We start from the raw sequence: 13047 nt of genomic DNA on the forward strand, positions 1-13047 counted from the left end.
GTTTCCAGAGACATGGAAGGAAATATACCTGGTACTCCCTGGAATAGTAACAAAGATTGGTCCTAACTCCTTCCCTGGCATGATGAGGTATTGAAGGCATCTTACCAGACATACAAATAAGAATAACTTGCAGCCTGGAAAAAAACTTAAGGGATCCCCAAGCTTGGAGTATTAGAGACCCAAAAGGAGCATGTCAAAGCTTGTTGATGACCTCAAAACCTTCTAGACACCCAGCCATTAGTTAGTAGAGATGTTTATATGTTTTCCTAGGTAGGGAGAAGGTGGTGATGGTAAAAAACAAAACAAAACAAAACAAAATATTTTTCCAGGTACTTGAATTAGAGTTTGTTCCAAATTGTATGTTGAAAAAAAATAGTGGCATCTTATGAATGAATGTTTGTTCTATATTTCAAAGGAATTTGTCCCCACGCATTTATGAAAAGCATTGATAGGCAGGCAGAATAGACATTGACTTGACTGGATTTGATAAATTAGCTATGTTAATGCAATAGGGAGTATTTTCATTTCTTGTAGATCTTCAGTGGTTTTAATGATAAAATGATGGTTATGTCATTCAGAGTACATGCTAGAAAATCATTATTTGAAGTAGAGGCTTTAAAAAAGGCAACATGGCCAAGTGGATAGACCCCACAACTTGGAATTAAGAAGAAATTGGTTCAAATCTTGCCTCAGACATTTGGTAGCTGTGTAACCATGAAATTCTCTGAGCCTCAGTTTTCTTGTGTGTAAAATAAGTGTGATAATAATAGAATAATATTAACTCACAGGGTTATTGTGAGTTTCAAATGAAATAATGCATGTAATGAATTTTCTAAATCTCTCTCTCTATATATATGAATTATAAAAATATGTATATATGTGAATTATAATTTAAGGGAAGCATTTAGTGTTGACATGTTTATCCTTCATTTTTTCTCTCTCAATATGCACACATATATGACAATAAATGTCTAGCATTTATATAGTACTTTAAGATTTGCAAAGCACCTTATATATTCCTCATAAAAATACTATGAGGTAGGTGCTATTATTATCCTTATTTTGTGATGAGAAAATTTAGGCAGACAGAAGTTGTGATTTTCCCAGGGTCATACAGCTAGTAAGTATCTGAGGCAGGATTTGAACTCATGTCTTCCTGATTGAGTTCAGTGTTCTATCAACTGTGCTTCTTAGCTTCCATATTTCTATACCAATTCTACAAAGGGTAGAATACATTCTTTTTCTATATATACACATTGTGTGAATATGTGTATAAATACATCAACAAGGGAAATATAAAAATTAGTATTTTCTGATATGTCTGAGCATTTACATAGAACATGGGGGCAGCTAGGTGGTGCAATGGATAGAGCACTGTTCCTGAAGTTGGGAGGACCTGAGTTCAAGTCTCACCTCAAATACTTACTAGCTGTGTGACCTTGGGCAAGTCACTTAATCCCAATTGCCTTAAACATCTGGAGTCATTTCCAGTTGCCCCGATGTATATCTTGCCACTGGACCTAGATGGCTCTGGAGGAGAGAGTGAGGCTGGTGACTTTGCACAGCTCTCCTTCACTTAAATCCAATTAAGTGCAGGTCATGATACACTCCAGTGTCATGTTCCTCTTTGAAAATGAAGGACAAACAACAACAATAACACAGAACATGTCATTTTATATATCAAGGAACAAATTAAGACATCTAGTTTTAACCAAACCACAGTGAGATAGAAATTTATAGCCTAAAATTGTATTCAACAATGTTAATTCCTGATAGAAAGCAGACCTTGACAGTCTAAAAAGAACACTGGGCTGGGAGTGAATCTCAGCTCTACTACTGAACATCTGAGTGACTCTGAACAAGTTATTTTATCTTTATGGACCTTAGTTTTTCTCATGAGTAAAGTGAGGCAGTTCAATTATAAGAAATCCAGTCACATTGCTAATCTTGGATGTGAACATTTTGGAGCTATTAGTATTTGCATGTAACCTGTCTATTGGGGTATATAAGGTGTTCAGGGAGGATGAGCATCTCTTGTTTGAGGGCTTGCTGGACCCTTTTCAGGGCTGCTTACCTGTCTTTTGTGTTCACCCTCGTCCAACTCTCACCTGTGGCTCCAAGAAGCTGAAATATGTATGGTGGCTATACCCAGTCAAACGTCTTTGCAGACATGCTAAACAAGTTTGAGAGTAACTGACAGGCCTCAAACCCGTCAGTGAGTTAGGGGGATATCTACCCCAAGTATGTGAAGTCTTGCCCAGTGGAATGGGCAGATAAAACCAATTTGTTCCAGTGGCCATGAAGGCACCTGAAGCAGGTGCTGTGGAGCACTTAGAGCTTGGTCAGACATCAGATACCAAGGTCATCCAGTGCATCCCAGTTCATCATCAGTCATTCTGACTTTTGTCTTGCCACTCGATTTCTTTGACTCTGGAAGAGAGGGTGAGGCTAATGACTTTATGCAACTCTGCCTCACTTAAATCTCATTTGCACACAAGTCAAGATATCACCCCATGATGTCATTGGTCCTCTTCCAAAATGAAGGCTGAGCAACAATAATGTAGCAGTGAATATCACTAAAGATAGAAACAAAATCCAAGATATGTCCTCCTTTGAATGCATAAATAGTTCCCCAATTCTGATATTTAGAGCATCTTTGAAGTCATCTAGTCCAATCCTTCCTCTTACAGATGAAGATACTAAACCCCAAATAAATTAATTATCTTGATCAAGGTCATCTAGGGAGTAATTGAATGGGAATTTTTTTTTTCAGGGCAATGAGGGTTAAGTGACTTGCCCAGGGTCACACAGCTAGTAAGTGTCAAGTGTCTGAGTCCAGATTTGAACTCAGGTCCTCCTGAATGCAAGGCCAGTGCTTTATCCACAGCGCCACCTAGGGAGTAATTGAGAGAAAAAAGATTTAAACCCAGGTCCTCTGACTCCAAATCTAGCAGCTGTTCCATAACATCAGAGTGTTTCTCAGGTGCCAATGACTAAAAAAGAATGCACTTTGCAATTTGTTTTTTAGCAGTGGAAGTGGATTGGTTGGAAATCTATTTTCCCTTTCCTACCTGACCCCCCTTGTTTGTGTCATAACTGTAGCTAAGGTTGGGACTGTTGCTGGTTGCTGACTGGCTCATGGCAGGGATCAAATCTCTGGCCTTAACAGATTTAATTATTAGTATCTGTTTCAGGTTAATAGATACCTCTTCAGTTTCTTCATCTATCACATGAGTGAGGTAAATTAATGATCCCAGCTATTTCAGCTCTAATAGTGATTTTTTTTTTTTTGTGAGGCAATTGGGGTTAAGTGACTTGCCCAGGGTCACACAGCTAGTAAGTGTCAAGTGTCTGAGGTTGGATTTGAACTCAGGTCCTCCTGACTCCAGGGCCAATGCTCTATTCACTATGCAACCTAGCTGCCCCCTCTAATAGTGATATTTATTATCCCCATGCAATTCACTCAGTTGCAATGTTGTGGCTATTAAGTAATAAAAATTGTGTAAGATAGTGGCTGAAGGGATGTCTTTTAATTAAGTCACAGAGCCATAGTGGTATTGTCAACAGTTTCTTCAGATTGCCATAGAACACATTCATTCTTCTGGTTTCATAGGTATTTTGCTTGTTTATTTTTTTCTTCAAGAAAATAACATTGAAAGAGATGTATAACTTGTATAGGTTGGTAGTATACTATAACGAAAAGAATGTTGAACTGGGAATCAAAAAATTAAGTTTTAGCTTACTTTCTATGTGATCTTTGGGAAATTGCTTCACCTCTCTGGGCCTATTTCCTCAATTGTAAAGTGAGGATGGAAGTAGGATTCGATCTCTAAAATCACTTCCAGCTCTGTCAGTACATGGTTGATTGCTAGGTTCATGGTCTCCAAACTGATGATTTTTTCAAGTGACTTTTCTTTTTGCACCATCTTATTCAACTGATCACTGTAGGGTTAGTTGAATTAACAGGATGGGCCATAGATAGACCTGAATTAAAAACATTGGATTGCCCCTTCTCAACTGCCTAATTTATTTATTTGTTTGTTTGTTTTGTCATGTAGACACAGTCTACAATGCAAAATCTCAAAGGTTGACCTGTACCTGTACTTTTGTTTTATTTCCAAATGCTATTTTATTTCCGAATTTATAAAACATTTGCAGGTCTTTGCTGTGGCATAGCTAATATTTAACTTTAAGTAAACAGTAAAAATGTTCCTGGTTTGTTATGGGTTTGACTTCATTTATAATGAGAGATCCTAGTTGATTTTTCTAGCGCTTACCCAACATCCTGGCATTTGCTCCGGTTTAAACAAATGCATTTTGAAAAATGTTTCCCTGGTAACTTAGGGTGTGCATGGGTGATAAACTCATTAGAAATGCTGACAGTTCATCTCTGTTCTACTTTATTGAGGTCAGGCTTATACAGACAAATTAAAGCAGGGAGCTGAACAATCATCTGGTAAATGTGGACCTTGTAGATCAATCAATTGAATTAAGTTGATAAGTTCCTTTAAACACCTGTTACTCTGACCATTTCACTAGGTAACTGCAGATATTTCAGCAGTGTTGTGGTTGTTGATCCTGGGCAAAAGATATTGCCAATTCAAAGGAATAAGTTCAGAGTCTGAAAGGAAAATAGCTAATTATACATTGTATATCCATACAATTGTGAAAGTAATTTTCATTAATGGCTTATGGAATTTGTCTCATTAATTACTCATTTATCACACCTCTTCTATTTCTGCAATTTCAGATATTTAAAGATCAAAAAAAGAAACTAGATGTTGTGGGTCTTCCTTTGACTTGCTGGGGAACAAACACAAATCTTAGTGTTTTTTTGTTCTTTCCTCCATTGGAAAGCAAGACATGTTGATGCCAAGTCAAGTCAATTCCACTCAACAATAGGTTAGGCAATCTGTACACAAAGACAAAAACGAAAATATTTCTAACCTTGAGGTGTTTACACTCTATGAGAGGAGTGGGAGCAGAGGATATAACAACAGATTGATAAATAAATATAAGGTAACACGAGGAGGAAGAAAGCACTGGACAACTTTGAGGTTTGATAATATGAAATTGTAGGAGAACTAGTTGAACCTGTTCTGTGATTTTCTCTGTCTTAAACAGCATAGGAATATGAGAAGAAAAAGCAGCTGGTGGGGATAACTCATAGTTGGAATTCAAGAAGGGGGTAATCAACCAGTGATAGGACAGGGGTGTGATTTAAGGGTGGACAAAAATGATAATTAAATTGTTCAACTATAGGATCAAGACTGAATAGAGGAAATGAGTTCAGAAAAGCATTGATGGGGGCAGCTAAGTGGCGCAGTGGATGGAGCACCAGCCCTGGATTCAGGAGGACCTGGATTCAAATCTGACCTCAGACACTTGACACTTACTAGCTGTGTGACCCTGGCCAAGTCATTTAACCCCAATTGCCTCACCAAAAAAAAAACCCCAACAACAACAAAAAACCCAACCCCCAAACAAAAACAAAAACAAAAAAGAAAAGAAAAGAAAAGGGTTGATGGCCTGGGAAAACACGAAGGAGCAGAAGTATTAAAGGTAGTGGTAAGGATAAAAAATATTCTAGTTTAGGGAGAAATTGATAAATGGTCAAATGATATGAACAGGTGGTTTTCAAAGAAAGATATCCAAGGTATCACCAATCATATGGAAAAGAATACTCCAAATCAGTAATATTAGAAAAAGACAAACTATAGAAACTCTAATGTTTTACTTCATATTAATCAAATTTGAGAAAAGAGGAAAATGACAAATGATGGAGAGGCGCTGGGAAAACAAGCACATAAATACTATGTAGGTGGAGCTGAAAATTGGTTTGGTCATTCTAGAAAACACTTCGGAAACATGAACCAAACTGAACCATGTATATAACCTTTGACATGGAAGTATTGTTACTGGGCCTGTAATTTAAAGAGATCAAAGAAAGAGAAGAGGACTCATATGTACAAAAATATTTATAGCTGCTCTTTTTTGTGTAGGTGAAAAAGTGGAAACTAAGGAGTGCCCATCAATTGGAGAAGGGGTTGAAAAAATTGTGGTTTATTAATGTAGTGGAATATTATTGTTCTGTGAGAAATGACAGGAAGGATGGTTTCAAAGGAAGCTGGAAAGACTTGTAGTAACTGACTCAGGAGGACTATTTATACCAACAACATTGTAAAGACAAACAACTTTGAAAGACCTAAGAATGCTGATCTACCACAATTCTAGGGGATCTATGATGGTGCATTCCTTCCTCCTGATAGATAAATGGTGGACTGGGGGCAGCTAGGTGGCATAGTGGATAAAGTACTGGCCCTGGATTCAGAAGGACCTGAGTTCAAATCCAGCCTCAGACACTTGACACTTACTAGCTGTGTGACCCTGGGCAAGTCACTTAACTCTCATTGACCTGCATAAAAATAAATAAACAAACAGATAAATGATGGACTTATTTTTTTAATTTAATGTTTTCCCCCAACTAAAAGTGAAAACAGTTTAAACCTTCTTTTTTCAAATTTTGAGTTCCAAATTCTCTCTCCCACCCTTCCCTCCAACCCCCATTGAGAAGGCCACAAATTAGACATAGGCTATACATGTATAGTTATGCAGAACACATTGCCATATAAATCCTGCATGTGAGTTAAGAAAACACAGGCACCCCGCTCACACACACACAAATAAAGTAAAGAAAATGGTTTGGTTTTTTTTTTCTGCATTCAGGCTCCACCAGTTCTTTCTCTGGAGATGGATAGCACCTTTCATCATAACTCCTTCAGAATTGTCTTGGATCATTGTATTGCAAAGAGTAACTAAGTTATTTACAGTAGATCACCATACAATATAGCTGTTACTGTGTACAATATTATCTTGGTTCTTCTCTTTTCACTTTGCATCAATTCATGTATTTCCAGGTTTTTCTGAGAGTGTCTTGCTTATTTCTTATAGCACAACAGTATTCCATCAACTTGTTCTGTCACTCCCCAGTTGATGGACATCCCCTCAATTTCCATTTCTTTGCCACCACAAGAAGGACACACACACACACACACACACACACACACACACACACATGTATGTATGTACATATTTTTATATATTTGTTTGTATATTTACATATACATACATATATATGTGTGTGTATGTATGTATATATGTATGTATGTATAGGTTCTTTTCTTTTTTGTTTTTTATCTCTTTGGGATAAAGACCTAGTGGTGGTATTGCTTGGTCAACTATGTTTTCCCTCCAACCTATTTTCCCACTGTTTTTTCTACTCTTTCTGTGCTTTTCTCTTGTCCATTCTTGAGTGTTTTACTTTTGATTTTTACCTCCCCCAATCTGCCCTCCCTTCTACCAGAACCACCCCACTTTTCTTATCCCCTTTTCCCTCCTATTTTCCTGTATGGTAAGACATATTTATACACCTAACTGATGTGTGTGTTATTTCTCTTTGAACTGATGAGAGTAAGGTTCATATGTTCCCCTCGCCCCTCCCCTCATCTTCCCTTCCAGCGTAAAATCTCTTTTATATACCTATATACCTGAGCTTGTGTCAAAATTCCTCATGCAAAAAGGGGGTACAATTGGAAAAAGTTTAAGAAGTCCTGCTCTAAATTGCTATTGATTAGAAAAACGCAAATGAAACTCAGAGGTACCACCACACACCTTTCAGATTGGCCAATATGACACTGTTAAATCTCTTTTTTGTCAGATAATTTTCCTCATTCTACCTCTCTCTTTTCCCTCTTCCTAGTGCATTCTTCATTCTCATCCCTTAATTTTTTTTACATAATCATTCCATCATATTCAACCCATATCTGTGCTTTCTGTTGATTTATACTCCTAACTGCCCTAATAATGAGATAGTTTTTAGAAGATACAAGTATCATTTTGTAGGAATGTAAAGTTTAACATTATTGAATCCCTCACGATTTCTCTTTCCTGTTTACCTTTTTATTCTTCTTTTGAGTCTTGTGTTTGAAATTTTCTAATCAGCTCTGGTCTTTTCCTCAGGAATGCTTGAAAGTCCTCTATTTCATTGAATATCCAATCCAATGTCTCCCCCCCTTCCCCCCACCCTGCCCCGAAGGATTATACTCAGTTATGCTGGGTAGATAATTCTTGGTTGTAACCCTAGCTCTTTCACCCTCTGAAATATCATATTCCAAGCTCTTTGATCCTTTAATGTAGAAACTGTTAAATCTTGTGTTATCCTGACTGGACCCATAGTATTTGAATTTTTGTATTTTGGCTGCTTGCCATATTTTCTTCTTGACCTGGGAGTTCTGGCTATAATATTCTTGGGTGTTTTAATTTTGGGATCTCTTTCAAGAGGTGATTGGTAGATTCTTTCAGTTTTTATTTTACCCTGAGGTTTTAGAATTTCAGGGCAGTTTTCCTTGAAAATTTCTTGAAAGATGATGTCTAGGCTCTTTTTTTAAAAAATCATGGCTTGGGGGCAGCTAGGTGGTGCAGTGGATAAAGCACTGGCCCTGGATTCAGGAGGACCTGAGTTCAAATCCAGCCTTAGACACTTGAGACTTACTAGCTGTGTGACCCTAGGCAAGTCACTTAACCCTCATTGCCCCACAAAACAAACAAACAAACAAAACAAAACAAAACAAAATCATGGCTTTCAGGTAGTCCAATACTTTTAAAATGATCTCTCCTGTTTCTATTTTCCAGGTCAGTTGTTTTTCCAAAGAGATCTTTCACATAGTCTTCTAGTTTTTATTCTATTGATTTTATTTGATTGATTCTTGATGTCTCATAGAGTCATTAACATTTACTTGCCCCAATTCTAATTTTTAAGTAATTATTTTCCAATGAGTTTTTGTACCTCTTTTTCCATTTGGCCACTTCTGCTTTTTAAGGAGTCCTTTTCTTCATTGGATTTTTGTGCCTCTTTTACCAGTTGGTCTATTCTGTTTTTTAAAGTGGTTTTCTTCAGTACTTTTTTGTCTCCTTTACCAAGCTGATGACTCTTTTTTCATTATTTTCTTACATCACTCTCATTTATCTTCCCATTTTTTCCTCTTACCCTCTTACTTGACTTTTAAAATCCTTTATGAGGTCTTCCATGGCCTGCAGCCAATTAATATTTTTGTTTTTTGAGGCTTTGGATATAGTAGTTTTGAATTTGTTGTCTTCTTCTGAGTATTTGTTTTGATATTCCCTGTCACCATAATAACTATAGTCAGGATCCTTTTCTCTTTTCTCATTTTCTAGCCTATTTCTTGACTTTTAACTTTATACTAAAGGGGGCTCTGCTTCTGGAGTGGAGGAGGCATCTTCCCAAACTTTTTTTGTGCAGCTCTTTTCAGAGATAATCCTAAGGACCTGTAAGTCCTTAGTTCTTTCAAGGTGGTATGGTTTAAGGAGAGGTGTGTTTACTATTCTTCTGGACTATGCATTGGTCTATGAGTGATCACAAGCACTCTTTTCCACCCTGTGACCAGGGTGTCTGCTCCCTTGTGTACACAAGCTCTGGTGTGCTGGTGCTCCTCCTGGGCCCAAGACTGAGACCCTGGACTGTGACCCAGATCCAATTATGGACAAAGAAACAGAGTCCTGCCACCCAGTTCCAGCAAAAAGAACCCTGTAGGGGCTGCTAGGTGGCACAGTGGATAAAGCACTGGCCTTAGATTCAGGAGTATCTGAATTCAAATCTGGCCTCAGACACTTGACACTTACTAGCTGTGTGACCCTGGGCAAGTCACTTAACCCTCATTGCCCCACTAAACAAAACAAAACAAAACAAAACAAAAAGAACCCTGTAATTTCCTTTTGATCAGTTGTTTGACGTCCCCACCCCCCTTACTGTCTGTAGGCTGAGAGGTTGGGAAACCACTACTGCCATCACTAGATTCAGTGGCCTTCAAGGCCTGCTCTTGGTTTGCTGGGCCCCAGTCTACAAAGGCACAGCCTGCACTGAACTGTGCTCCACCCTCACCCTGGTGCAACATATCTTTCCTGCTGACCTCCTAAGTTGTCTTGGTCTGGAAAAGTGTTTCACTTTGTCTTTTTGTGGGTTCTGCCTCTTTAGAATATGTTTTGAGACATTTAAATTTGGAAGGGTTTGGGGGAAAGCTTAGGCAAGTCCCTGCCTTTTCTCTACCATCTTGGCTCTGTTTCCATAGTGATGGACTTTAAGATGAAGTACTAGACATACATTTTTGCAGATGGCCAGTATGGGAGCTTGTTTTTGTTGTTGTTTGACCATGCATATTTCTTGCAAGGGTTTTCTTTTTCTTTTTTGAATGGGCAAAAGGTGGGAGATAGAGAAAAATGCTTTTTAATTGAAAAAATAAGATAAAATTTTTAAAAATAAGTTTAAGAGGAGAGAGGAAAAGGGAGAGATAGAAGAATAGGCAGCTATGATGAGAGAGGAGAATTTTGGTCAGTCAGTAAGTCAACAAGAATCTATTAAGTAAAGCACCTATTATATGCTAGAAACTGTGAAAAGCCCTGGGGATACAAAAAAGGTACGGCTGTAGATGTAGCAGAGTTATGGGTGATGGTTATATCTAGAGTATCATGTGGATTGGTTTATCAGTTCCCCTGTTGAGAAGCAGACTCAGAAGAACACAGTCAGTGGAATACAAGAAATATGGTTGTGTTAGTGAAAGAGAAGAGAAAGGGTAAAGGTCATTATCTTGGGGCACTTGTCTGAGATGGGGATGGGAGGAACAGTTCTGAGGAGGGGAAGCTATTGTCAAGGGCCCTTTTGTTTTTCAGTTGTTTCAGTCATATCTGATTCTTTGTGACTCCATTTGGGGATTTTCTTAGCAAAGATACTGGAGTGGTTTGCCATTTCCTTTTTCAGCTCATTATACAGATGAGGAAACTGAGGAAAACAGGGTTGTGACTTGTCCAGGATCACACAGCTAGTGTCTGAGGCCAGATTTGAATTCAGGAAGATGAATCTTCCTGATGACAGAGCCACCATTCTATCCACTGCACTCCTTAGCTGCCTCATGAAGGGCCCTGGGAAGCCAGATTAGGGGAGAAGGAAGAGGTGGGTACCAAAAGAAAGAAGAGGGTCACAAGAAAGGGATTGTAGGAAGGAACTCATTGTGCTTGGACTGCATCATAATGTTATCTCAATTCTGAAGAATTAAGTTGCTAGTGACTAGAACCATGCCAAAGATTCCCATCAACCTCTGAATTTCTGCCTTAGTATTTCCTGGAGAACATTACACTTTAAATCAAATCGTTAAGAAACAGAAGTGCAGAATGTAGGCTTTAGGAGCTGGCAAAGGTGTAGAGAAATATCATAATGCATATTCAGTGTCTTGATAGATTAGAGTGGATAAGTAGCATCCCTGAGTTTCCCTCTGTGCAGCACTCTGTTAATATTAACAGAAGAGGTGATTGGCAGCCTCTGAGCTACATGGGAGAGATCACTGACTCTTAGAAAAAAGTCAGTGCCTTTCCCATGACCCCTTGTGACCTAGTGAGAAGAAATGACTTAGCAGATAAAGCAGACAATGTGAAATGGCCATCTGGGCAAGGGCGGGGGTACTATTTCAACTCTCTAGAGCATTATAGAGATCATCTAAATTCTTGGCAGACTAGGGAAAATGGAAGGTAGCATCATGGAAAACATCCTCTGACAGTAGCTCTGGAATGATAGGAATTGTATTCCAATCCCACCTTAGCTGCTTACTGCCTGTATGATGTTGGGTAAGTCACTCGGCCACTCAAGTTCTCATTTTCCTCATCTTCCTAACAAGATGGAAAGCCTAAATGAACTTTGAGGTCACTACAGGTCTTGATCTATGATCCTGTGTAAGGACACTTAAGGGCAGTTAGGTGGTGCTGTAGACAGAGTGCCAGATTTGGAGTCAGGAGGACCTGTTGATCAATATACAATATGGCTGTTACTCTGTACAATGTTGTCCTGGTTCTACTCATTTCACTTTGCATCAGTTCATGTAAGTCATCCCAGGTTTTTCTGAGAACATCCAGCTCATTATTTCTTATAGCACAAAAGTTTTCTATCAAAATTACCTACCACAAATTGTTCAGTCATTCTCCAATTCATGGGCAGCCCCTCAATTTCCAGTTCTTTTAGCATAGTCCTTTGCACACAGTCAGAAACTAATAAATGCTTTTTCATTCATTTATTCAGCTACACCCAGATGATGGATAGTCTGGCCTGAATGTGTTTGAAGTCTAATAAGCAGAGTAAAAGTTATACAACCTGAGTTCTGTTACCAGGTCAGCATTTGATTTTCTTGAATTTTCTCCTTTGTGTCCTAAAATCAATTCTACCTCTTATATTCAAATAACCACAGTTTTCTATTTGAGGATTGACCTTCATTATCTTTAGCCTCTAAATTATGGAGAAGATGTAAGCCTCTGTAGGTAAAGGGAGTGACCTCATCCAGAAAAGTCCTAAACTAATGAAATCCCAGGTCTCTCTTACCCTCCTTCTCATCAATTTAGCCTTGAACTTTTGTGCTCCAGCATCCTTTGCATAGAACTAGGCACAGATTATGTACTCAACAAACACTTACTTTTTTTTTTTTTTTTTTGTGGGGCAATGAGGGTTAAGTGACTTGCCCAGGGTCACACAGCTAGTAAGTGTTAAGTGTCTGAGGCCAGATCTGAACTCAGGTACTCCTGACTCCAGGGCCGGTGCTCTATCCACTGTACCACCTAGCTGCCCCACAAACACTTACTTTTTAATTACTTTATATTTGTTGTTAACTTTGTGGAAGTGATAAGAGATGAAAAAAATTAAGGGGTCTTGATTTTAGCCAAAAATTGTAGGTGGCCCAATGACCAATGGAAAGATGGAACATGTTGCCAACTATGACTTGTATGCAAAAAATGTTATGATCTGTCATCAAAGAAAATATCAGACCATGAGTCGATAGACTGGTTATATGGCTGAGAGGCAACAAATGGATGGATAACCAATGGGCATCACAGGTACCCAAAAGGCAGCTGGTGATGCAGTGGATAGAGTCATGGGCCTGAAATCAAGAAGATGAGTTCAGCCTTAGATATATACTAAGCTGTATGACCCTGGAC

Source organism: Dromiciops gliroides, chromosome 3 (assembly GCF_019393635.1).
Source record: "Dromiciops gliroides isolate mDroGli1 chromosome 3, mDroGli1.pri, whole genome shotgun sequence".
Taxonomy (NCBI): domain Eukaryota; kingdom Metazoa; phylum Chordata; class Mammalia; order Microbiotheria; family Microbiotheriidae; genus Dromiciops; species Dromiciops gliroides.